Here is a 9,624-nt window from a genome sequence, read left to right as displayed (position 1 = left end):
GGCGGGTGGAGAAAGCTGGAGGTGGAGCTGGAAGATCAGAGGCCGCTCTCCGCTCTGTCCGTCACTCTGACTCTCTCCTCCCCTCTCTGTTTAATATCTCACTCTGTCTCCTCCCTTCCCTGTTTAATATCTCACTCTGTCTCCTCCCCTCTCTGTTTAATATCTCACTCTGTCTCCTCCCCTCTCTGTTTAATATCTCACTCTGTCTCCTCCCCTCCCTGTGTCTGTTTCAGTCAGGTCGGGGCAGGCTGCATAAAAACGGAAGCAGCAGAAGTTCGTTTTTCATTCAGCAGCGATTTGAGTGAAGAATCATCATGTCGAGGACGTCATTTCTCATCGTTCACCTGAGGAAGGGGGAAGCCTCCGAAAGCTTGTGAATTTAAAATAAAATTGCTGGACGATAACTTGGTGTTGTAAAATTGTTTACAATTGTCAACCCCAGTCCATCACCGGCATCTCCACATCAGAGGTAAAGGAGGCAAAGGACTGGGCAAAGGCGGAGCAAAGCGACACCGGAAAGTGCTTCGTGATAACATCCAGGGGATCACCAAACCAGCCATCCGCCGCCTGGTTCGCCGTGGCGGTGTCAAGCGGATCTCGGGTCTGATCTACGAGGAAACCCGCGGGGTGCTGAAGGTTTTCCTGGAAAATGTGATCAGGGACGCGGTCACCTGCACTGAACACGCCAAGCGCAAGACGGTCACTGCCATGGATGTGGTGTACGCTCTCAAACGGCAGGGCCGCACTCTCTATGGATTCGGCGGCTGAACAACTCGACCCTTTCAAACCGGACACAAAACAAAGGCTCTTCTAAGAGCCACCCACCGCCTCACAGAGAGAGCACTGACCTGGAAACGGGGAGAGGAAAGATCTCGGGATGGGGAATCAGTTTCTGATATTTAATTAGTATGGGGAGATTCCCCAACACTCGGTACAGGGAGATCAGAAACAACGGCCGGGGTTCTCGGCCATCCCGAGAGAAGGAGCGGAATTCCCGGTTTCACGGTATAAATGAACAGGCGGTGATACAGACTCTTTCCCCAGACATTACATTCTCCGCTCAGAGTAAAATCCCGCCTCACTCCCTCTCCCGCTGTGTCCTCTCTGCTCGGTCTTTATTTCCTGCCCTCATTCAATTATCAGTTCGATGTGAAGTTTCTGTTTGAGGAGCGGTTCACGGGGCCGGAACTGGCGGGATTTTTGAAATTGAAGCTGGACTTTGTCCCGTTACGGAAAGCAATGACCTGGGCTTTATTCCCGCCCGTTTACAGACAGATCAGAGAATGAACCGGAATGTGAAACAGCCTGAGATTTGAGCTGACGAGTCGGAAATAATGGAGATTATAAAGAGAGAGATTCTTAAATTGCTGGAGGGAAATGAGATTTTCTTGAAACTGTTATTTGATGCTCTGAAATTGGCGGGCTTTTTGAAATTGATGATTAATTTCAGCTCAGCCAATTGGGGCCCAATACCTCCCGCCGTTTCGGTCTGACTGTCAGAGCTCGGTACAAACCTGCCAATCACAGGCCCGGGACGGTCACTCCCTGATAGGGTTTTGGTCGTCAGCAAATCAGAAGCCAGGGGCGGATCCCCTTAGATCCTTTAAAAGACGGCCCCAGAGCGCACTCCGTATTAACAGTCTCTGTGTCTCAGGTTGTGTTGAGATCTGTTCAGAAAATGGCCAGGACCAAGCAGACGGCGCGCAAATCGACTGGCGGTAAAGCTCCTCGCAAACAGTTGGCTACCAAAGCGGCCCGGAAGAGCGCTCCAGCCACGGGCGGAGTGAAGAAGCCTCATCGCTACAGACCCGGCACTGTGGCTCTGAGGGAGATCCGCCGCTACCAGAAATCCACCGAGCTGCTGATCCGCAAACTGCCCTTCCAGCGCCTGGTGCGAGAGATCGCTCAGGACTTCAAGACAGACCTGCGCTTCCAGAGCACGGCCGTCATGGCCCTGCAGGAGGCCAGCGAGGCTTACCTGGTGGGGCTGTTTGAGGACACCAACCTGTGCGCCATCCACGCCAAGCGAGTCACCATCATGCCCAAAGACATCCAGCTGGCCCGCCGCATCCGCGGGGAGCGCGCCTAAACCCGACCCGGCTTCAGCACCAAGTGCAACAAAGGCTCTTTTCAGAGCCACCAAATCGGCGATGGAAAGAGCTGTGATCTCCTGGGTTGAAATGGCAGGGCCGTGAGAAATTTGCTTAAATGGGAAATGTATAAAGTGGAGGGAGCTGATTTCAGACGGACAGGGACAGAATAAATACCTCACTCACATCCAAACACAAATTTCACTCACATTCTTAATTCAGCAATCGCTGATACAATAAACAGCACATTAGTCAGCATCTCTTGTACAAATCTGGGTAAAATAACAACACTCTACCAGTGTTATCCGACGACGGAACTGTAATAAAAAGCGACCCTGGTATTTCTCTATCCCACCCACCCAGTTGACAATTCTGACGGTTCCGGTATTTTGTCTCATTCACCAGACAAACTGCAAATTTCAATCTATTGGAGGTTGGCGACATCTGCGGTCCGGAGGCGAGTACTGCAACAGACCGATATGGATCATTTGTGTTTAACAAGTTATTGTTAGTTTCTGGAATCAGAATCTGGAATCAGAATCAAGTCCTTTTGAAATCAATTCCTGAGCCCACAGACAGCGACCAGCCCTTTCATAGATACAGTGGGTGGCTCTGAAAAGAGCCTTTGGGTTATCAGATTAAATCTTGGCCGCTTTATTTGCTCTTGGAGCTCACAGTGCTGGTTTTCTTCGGCAGCAGCACGGCCTGGATATTAGGCAGCACCCCGCCCTGAGCGATGGTCACCCGTCCCAGCAGCTTGTTGAGCTCCTCGTCGTTGCGGATGGCCAGCTGCAGGTGTCTGGGGATGATGCGGGTCTTCTTGTTGTCCCGGGCCGCGTTGCCGGCCAGCTCGAGGATTTCAGCCGTCAGATACTCGAGCACAGCAGCCAGATAGACCGGGGCTCCGGCACCCACACGTTCAGCGTAGTTCCCCTTTCGCAGGTGCCTGTGAACACGGCCCACAGGGAACTGCAGTCCGGCCCGGGATGAGCGAGACTTGGCCTTGGCCCGAGCTTTACCGCCGGTTTTTCCTCTTCCAGACATTTCCACAACCTCACAAACACTTTCACAAAGAATGAAGAAATCCTCCCGCACTCGCCCATCTTATACCTTCTGGAGGAGTACAGTGGGGGCAATTGTGATTGGTGCATCTGTTCTCAATCTCATTGGTTCACCGAACAGCCCAATCAGAGTGCTGTTTTATTCACCAATCAATAGCTGGTATTGAGAAAAGCGCGGAAAATACCGAACTGAACCGTTTTTTTTTGAAATTTGAAAAGCCCGCCAATATATTTGTAACACAAGAAGCGGATTTAGTTAATAATGTCGCGTAAAGACAAAGATTTAAAAATCTCTCTCCTTTTACTCTGTTATTCCACATTTCCCGTCACAACTTCCAGAATCTTTTACAATCCGGTTAAAATCGGACTTCATTCACCGTTCGCTTTCAATCCGGCGGGAATAAAGTCCCATTTTGTAACGGGACAGATTCCAGCTCAATCTTTGTAAAAGTAACAAACCACAGATTGTGGATTGATCCCTGTTCACAGGAGCTGCAGCGCGATCGAAACCGGAGCTGAGACTCCTGGTGTAAGAAGTCGAACTGTGACAGAGCCTTAAGACGATTCTGTCCTCGGTGTGAAGTCCCTTTCAGGGTTGCTGCTTTACAAAGGATTGCGGTTCTGAAAGTGATATTCCCGAATAATGAACAAACAAACGTGAAAAGGAGAAAGAAATGACTGAAGTCTAATCCACCGCCTTAAAACGGCTCTGAAGGGGCAGATGCGGGGGAAGGGGTGGAAAATGAACGGGAATGAGAGGATCAGGGATACGTTTTTGGTTATTGGGACTAAATAAAAAAGCGACACACAGATTAAACCGGGCTGTGATTATGAGAATCTTCCAGATTTCAAGAGAAACTACAAAAACACAAGAGTTATCGAGAGACAGTTAGAATCAAACTATCTACAGTAAAATGATTCCATACAGAGGTGTCGGTACAGCGTCTTCAGAGAGAGTGTGGGTGGCTCTTAAAAGAGCCTTTGTGTTTATTTTTTTTCAGTACATTGTGGAGTTTTACTTGGAGCTGGTGTACTTGGTCACCGCCTTTGTCCCTTCCGACACGGCGTGCTTGGCCAGTTCCCCGGGCAGCAGCAGGCGCACGGCGGTCTGGATCTCCCGGGAGCTGATGGTGTGCCGTTTATTATAATGGGCCAGGCGGGAAGCCTCACCCGCGATGCGCTCGAAAATATCGTTCACAAAGGAGTTCATGATGCTCATGGCCTTGGAGGAGATGCCGGTGTCGGGGTGAACCTGCTTCATCACTTTGTAGACGTAGATGGAGTAACTCTCCTTCCTCGACTTTCTCCGCTTCTTGCCGCCCTTGGCTGGTGCTTTACTCAAGGTTTTCTTGGCGCCCTTCTTGGGAGCTGCTTTCTTGTCCTCAGGCATTTTCAAACTCAATTTCAGACCCAGAAATGACCCAAATCCGCTCCGAGCTCGGATTAAATAGGCAGCCCCACAGCCCTATGGTAATAAGGGATGGAGGAAGGCAATGATTGTGATTGGTTCATTCGGAGTGATGCAACGTCACCTTTTCCTTTCACTCTCTGATTGGATATCTGAAGAAACCAATCAGATTTAATACCTGCCACCAATCACAAACACGCTCACACTGCACATTGTCCGGTTTCAGCAATTTGTTCCGAACTGTTGCAGTTCTGCTTCCGGCCAGTAGATGTCCCCAAACCCCGGGTCATTGAAGTTTACAGATGAGAGAGGGACAGAAGATAAACTCATTCTTCACATCATATTGCACGGGTGGGATTTCGAAAAACTGGGATTGGAGACGAGCTGCAAGGACATTTTGTTCGAACAAACGTTAGTTGTAATGCTGTGTTAAATTCTTGTAATTAATTTAGGGGGTATTGTCTATACTGAGGAAGACTGCGACAAAATACAAGAAGAATTGATAAGCTTGCTGAAAGGCCGTGTAAATGGCCATTGAATTTCAATATAGAAAGGTGTGAGGTGGTGCGTTTTGCTCGGGGGAATAAGGAGGCCACATACTGCTTGGAAAATAAGAGTCTAAATGGGGTAGAAGAGCAAAGGGATTTAGGGGTACAGATTGACAAATCGTTAAAAGTAGCAACACAAGTTGATAAGGCCACAGAAAGCAAACAGAAGTTTATTTCTCGAGGAATAGAATTGAGAAGCAGATAAGTTATGTTGAACTGTAATTTAAACTGTCAAACCTTCTGCCAAACTGTTAAACCTTCCCTTTCTGAAATCCGTGCTGACTATTCTTTATTATATTTTCGGTTTTCAGATGTTTTTTTATTGCTTCATTGAGTAAAGAATTCCATGATCACTCCTACCACCGACCTTTCGTTAACTGGTCTATAGTTCCCTGGAATTGTTCTATCTCCTGTTTTAAAATATAAGAATCACATTAACTGTCATCCAGTCCTCTGGCACTATTCCTTTTGTGATGATTTTTTCTATATATGTAACAGTGCCTCTGCTATCCCTTTCCTTGCTTCATTTAATATGTGCAGATGGAATCCATCTGGACCAGGAGTTTAACCACCCTTTCTAACTTAAATGTCTTGATATCTTTATTGACCTCTTCCTCTAATATCATGTTCACCCTGTTAATCTCCCGGGTAAATACTGAGGCAAAGTAATCATTTAAGATTTCTGCCATTTCACTTACGTTACCTGTGAGTTTATTTTGTGCATTCCTTGGTGGCACTGAAGCTATTCTGATTTTCCCTGTTTTATTTATGCGTCTGGAGAATAATTTACTATTTCTTTTGATATTCCTTGATAATTTAATTTCGTAGTTCCTCTTTGCTTCCCCAATTGTTCTTGTGAAATCTTCCTGGCCGTTTCCTTATTTAATATTTATAAATGAGAAATTCCACCAGCTTGTTGTGTCTGTTCAGGGGCTGGTGTTTGGGAACTATTTATTGTCTGTGATTAAAGTGCCAGAAACTCAAAACCCAAACTCCACAGAAACACTCTATTTCTCCCTCTGAGTGAACTAAGGCGCTATAATGGTGAGCAGAGCTGCCTTCCAAACAGTTAATTCCAACAGGTTTGAATCCCAGTTCGCTTAATTCAGAAACACCAAGACTGGAACCGAATTTGATGCTGTTCAGAGGGATAGTGTTTCCAAAACACAAACGGGTCTAATTTACATTTGAAAAAATACTTTTAAAGCTCATTTATATCCCCCATAATGTTGAATTTAACTCTGTCCCTTTGTATTATTATTTCCCCTGATCTGTACTGTGGATATTGGACACAATTGCCCGGATTCAGTGAAATTAATTGATTTTCTGAAGTCTTTCCCTCTGCTGATTCCCGTTCCTTATTTAAATTATGTCTGATCTATAGAAAGGTCATAGTCCTGAACCGTTAACCCGAGCTTCCCTTCTCCACAGATGCTGCCGGACCTGCTGAGTCTTTCCAGCATTTTTGGTATTTTTTTCTCTCTATTTTATCCCTTTCACCTTTGACGGTCGCGATTAAAACTTCCAGCTTTGTGCTCAGTTTTTATTTCTGTTTCAGTTCGGTTTATTTGTATTAATATAAATCGTGTCCTGAGAAATCAGACAGAAATATTGCGCAATGTACAGTGAAATATAATGGGGCAAATTCACAACTATCGAATGAGTAAAACAAAAACTTTATTCTGAATCAATTGTCTTAATATTTCACTGTCAAAATATGAAAAAATACGAGAGTAGAAGTTACAGAGAGAAACTATTTCCTCACATTGCACTTTGTCCTGAATCTGTCACAACGACAGACAATGTGAATGTGTTCCACTCTGTTACAGTTCTCCCTTACGGCCAGTAGATGTCAGACTGTATATTCATTCTTTATCTGTCAGTCTCCAGTACTGTCTGTGAGTTTGAGATTAATTCTCTCTCTTCAGTCTCTGGTACTGTGTGTGAGTGTGAGATTGATTCTACATCTGTCAGTCTCCGGTACAGTGTGTGAGTGTGGGATTTATTCTGAACCTGTCAGTCTGTGGTACTGTGCGTGAGTGTGAGATTCATAATATATCTGTCAGTCTCCAGTACTGCATGTGAGTGTGGGATTTACTCTGTATCTGTCAGTCTCCGGTACTGTATGTGAGTGAGCGATTTACTCTGTATCTGTCATTCTCTGGTACTGTGTGTGATTGTGGGACTAATTCTGAATCTGTCAGTCTCTTTTACTGTGTGTGAATTTAGGATTAACTCTGTATCTGTCAGACTCAGGTACTGTGTGTGAGTGTGAAATTCATAATATATCTGTCAGTCTCCGGTACTTTATGTGAGTGTGGGATTTACTCTGTATCTGTCAGTCTCAGGTACTGTGTGTGAGTGTGGGATTCATTCTGAATCTGTCAGTCTCTGGTACTGTGTGTGAGTGTGGGATTCATTCCGTAACTCAATCTCTGGGACAAAGTGCAAGTCTGGATTCGTTCTGTATTTTTATTTCAGGTTGCAGTATGTTGCATGAAACTGTGTCTTTAATACATGAATGTATGCATGGTCCTTTGTCTAGCGTTAATTTGTAATTATGGATACACTTTTGGATTTTGTTTTAATCAAACAATGTTTGTGAGTTTTGATGTAGGATTATATCTTAATTTCTGTGAAGACTATTTTAAATGATAATGTACATTTCAATACCTTACTGTGAAATTATTGGACTGGTATTTATTGTGTAGCTCAGTCTGGGCTAGTGGAATTGATACTTTATCTTTCAAGCTGACACTGTGTGATTTTTGGACTGGTATTTAATGTGTAGTTCAGTCTGCATTAATGGGATTGATACTGTATCTTTCAGTCTGACACTGTGTGCTGTATTTGGACTTGTGTGTAAGGAATAACTCAGTCTGCAATAATGGTATTGATGCCGTACCTTTCAGCATGAGTTGATCAGATTATTGGACTGGTTTGCAATGTGTAGCTTAGTCAACATGAATAGGATTTATACTGTATCTTTCAGTACGATAATGTATTCGAATGTTGGACCATATATAATGTGAAGCTCAATCTGCACTAATGGAATTGATACTGTATCTTTCAATCTGACACAGAGACTTTTGGGCTGGTGTCTGTTGTGTAGCTCAGTCTGCACAAATGGAATTCAAACTGCATCTTTCAGCATGACCCAGAATGTGATTTCTGGACTGGTATCTAATGTGCAGCTCAGTCTGCACTAATGGGATTGATACTGTATCTTTCAGTCAGATACTGTGTGAGATTTGTATGCTGGTATGTAACGTGTGGGTCAGTCTGTACTAATCAAATCGAAACTGTATCTTTCAATCTGACACAGAGATTTTTAGACTGGTATGTGATGTGTAGCTCAGTCTGCATTAATGGAATTGATACTGTATCTTTCAATCTGATACTGTATGAGAATTTTGGACTTGTATCTAATGTGCACCTCAGTCTCCGGTAAAGGAATTGAAACTGTACATTTCATTCAGACACTGAGATTTTTGGACATATGTGTGATTCAAATATGGGCAACATCTGAACTGGTATCTAATTTATATCTTAGTGTCCAATATTGTCATGAATACTGCATCTTTAAGCTCATAATGTGTGTGAGTTGTGGGCTGGTATTTAATTTGAATCTCGGGGTACATTATTGTGATTGATTCTGTATCTATCAATCGGTACCATGTGTCAGTTCTATCTGGTATTTAATTTGTAGCTAAGGCTGAACTAATATGAGATTGACACAGTGCCTTTCAATCTGATAGTGGGTGTAATTTTGGACTGGGAATTATTTATCTGCTGGTCAGTGGTACTGAGTTGTTGTGAAATGGAAATTCCGTCTGTCTCTCCTGCTCTGTTTGACTGTTGGATTGGGATCAGTGTAGGATTAAATATTTCTGCTTGTCTGAGACTGTGGGACTGATGACCTGTCTGTGTCTCTGTGCTCTGTGAGTGATAATATACATACTGTGTGCGAGAAGGAGCTGGCTGCACTGTTCCTTGTGCCTCGAGTGGAGGAAACATCACACTGATTCTGGGTCCTTCAAGGATTTGCCTCTGGAAGAAAAAGTATCTCTTGTAATTCAAGAACAGGTGAGGTAGAAAATACAAAAGTGATCAATTGAATCTCTCTGTTAATAATCATTGTAATATCCACAAATCAAAACCAGCGATACAAACAGTGTCAGTGTCTGACTCCACTGCAGTACTGCAGCATTCAGCTTCTGCACACCAGGTGTGTTGGGCTGTTTTACAACAATTTAGTGACATCCAAACACGGCCCACCCCCTGCACTGATCCATCAATGGGACGACCCGATGGGGCGGGGAGCTTTGCACATATCAGATTTCTAATCCCCTCTCCCTTGGGATGAACCATTCAACCGAAACAAAACAGCCACTGTTTAAAATGTGTCCTTCAAACTTCTCACATGATGCCTGCAATAGATGCTCTTTGTATAACACCCCACATCCTTACTGTCCGGCTCTGTTTACTGTTCAATAACAAACAAGAAATGTTAATGG

General features: G+C 44.4%; 1 pseudogene; it reads left to right on the top strand.

Annotated features, from left to right (window-relative positions):
- Positions 1-9,624, top strand: part of LOC137316688 (zinc finger protein 585A-like) — a 188,808-nt pseudogene that overhangs the window by 160,450 nt on the left and 18,734 nt on the right.

Source organism: Heptranchias perlo, unplaced genomic scaffold (assembly GCF_035084215.1).
Source record: "Heptranchias perlo isolate sHepPer1 unplaced genomic scaffold, sHepPer1.hap1 HAP1_SCAFFOLD_60, whole genome shotgun sequence".
In the NCBI taxonomy this organism is placed as follows: Eukaryota; Metazoa; Chordata; class Chondrichthyes; order Hexanchiformes; family Hexanchidae; genus Heptranchias; species Heptranchias perlo.
Note: the sequence above shows the minus strand (reverse complement) of the source record. Positions and strands in the feature narration are given on the sequence as shown.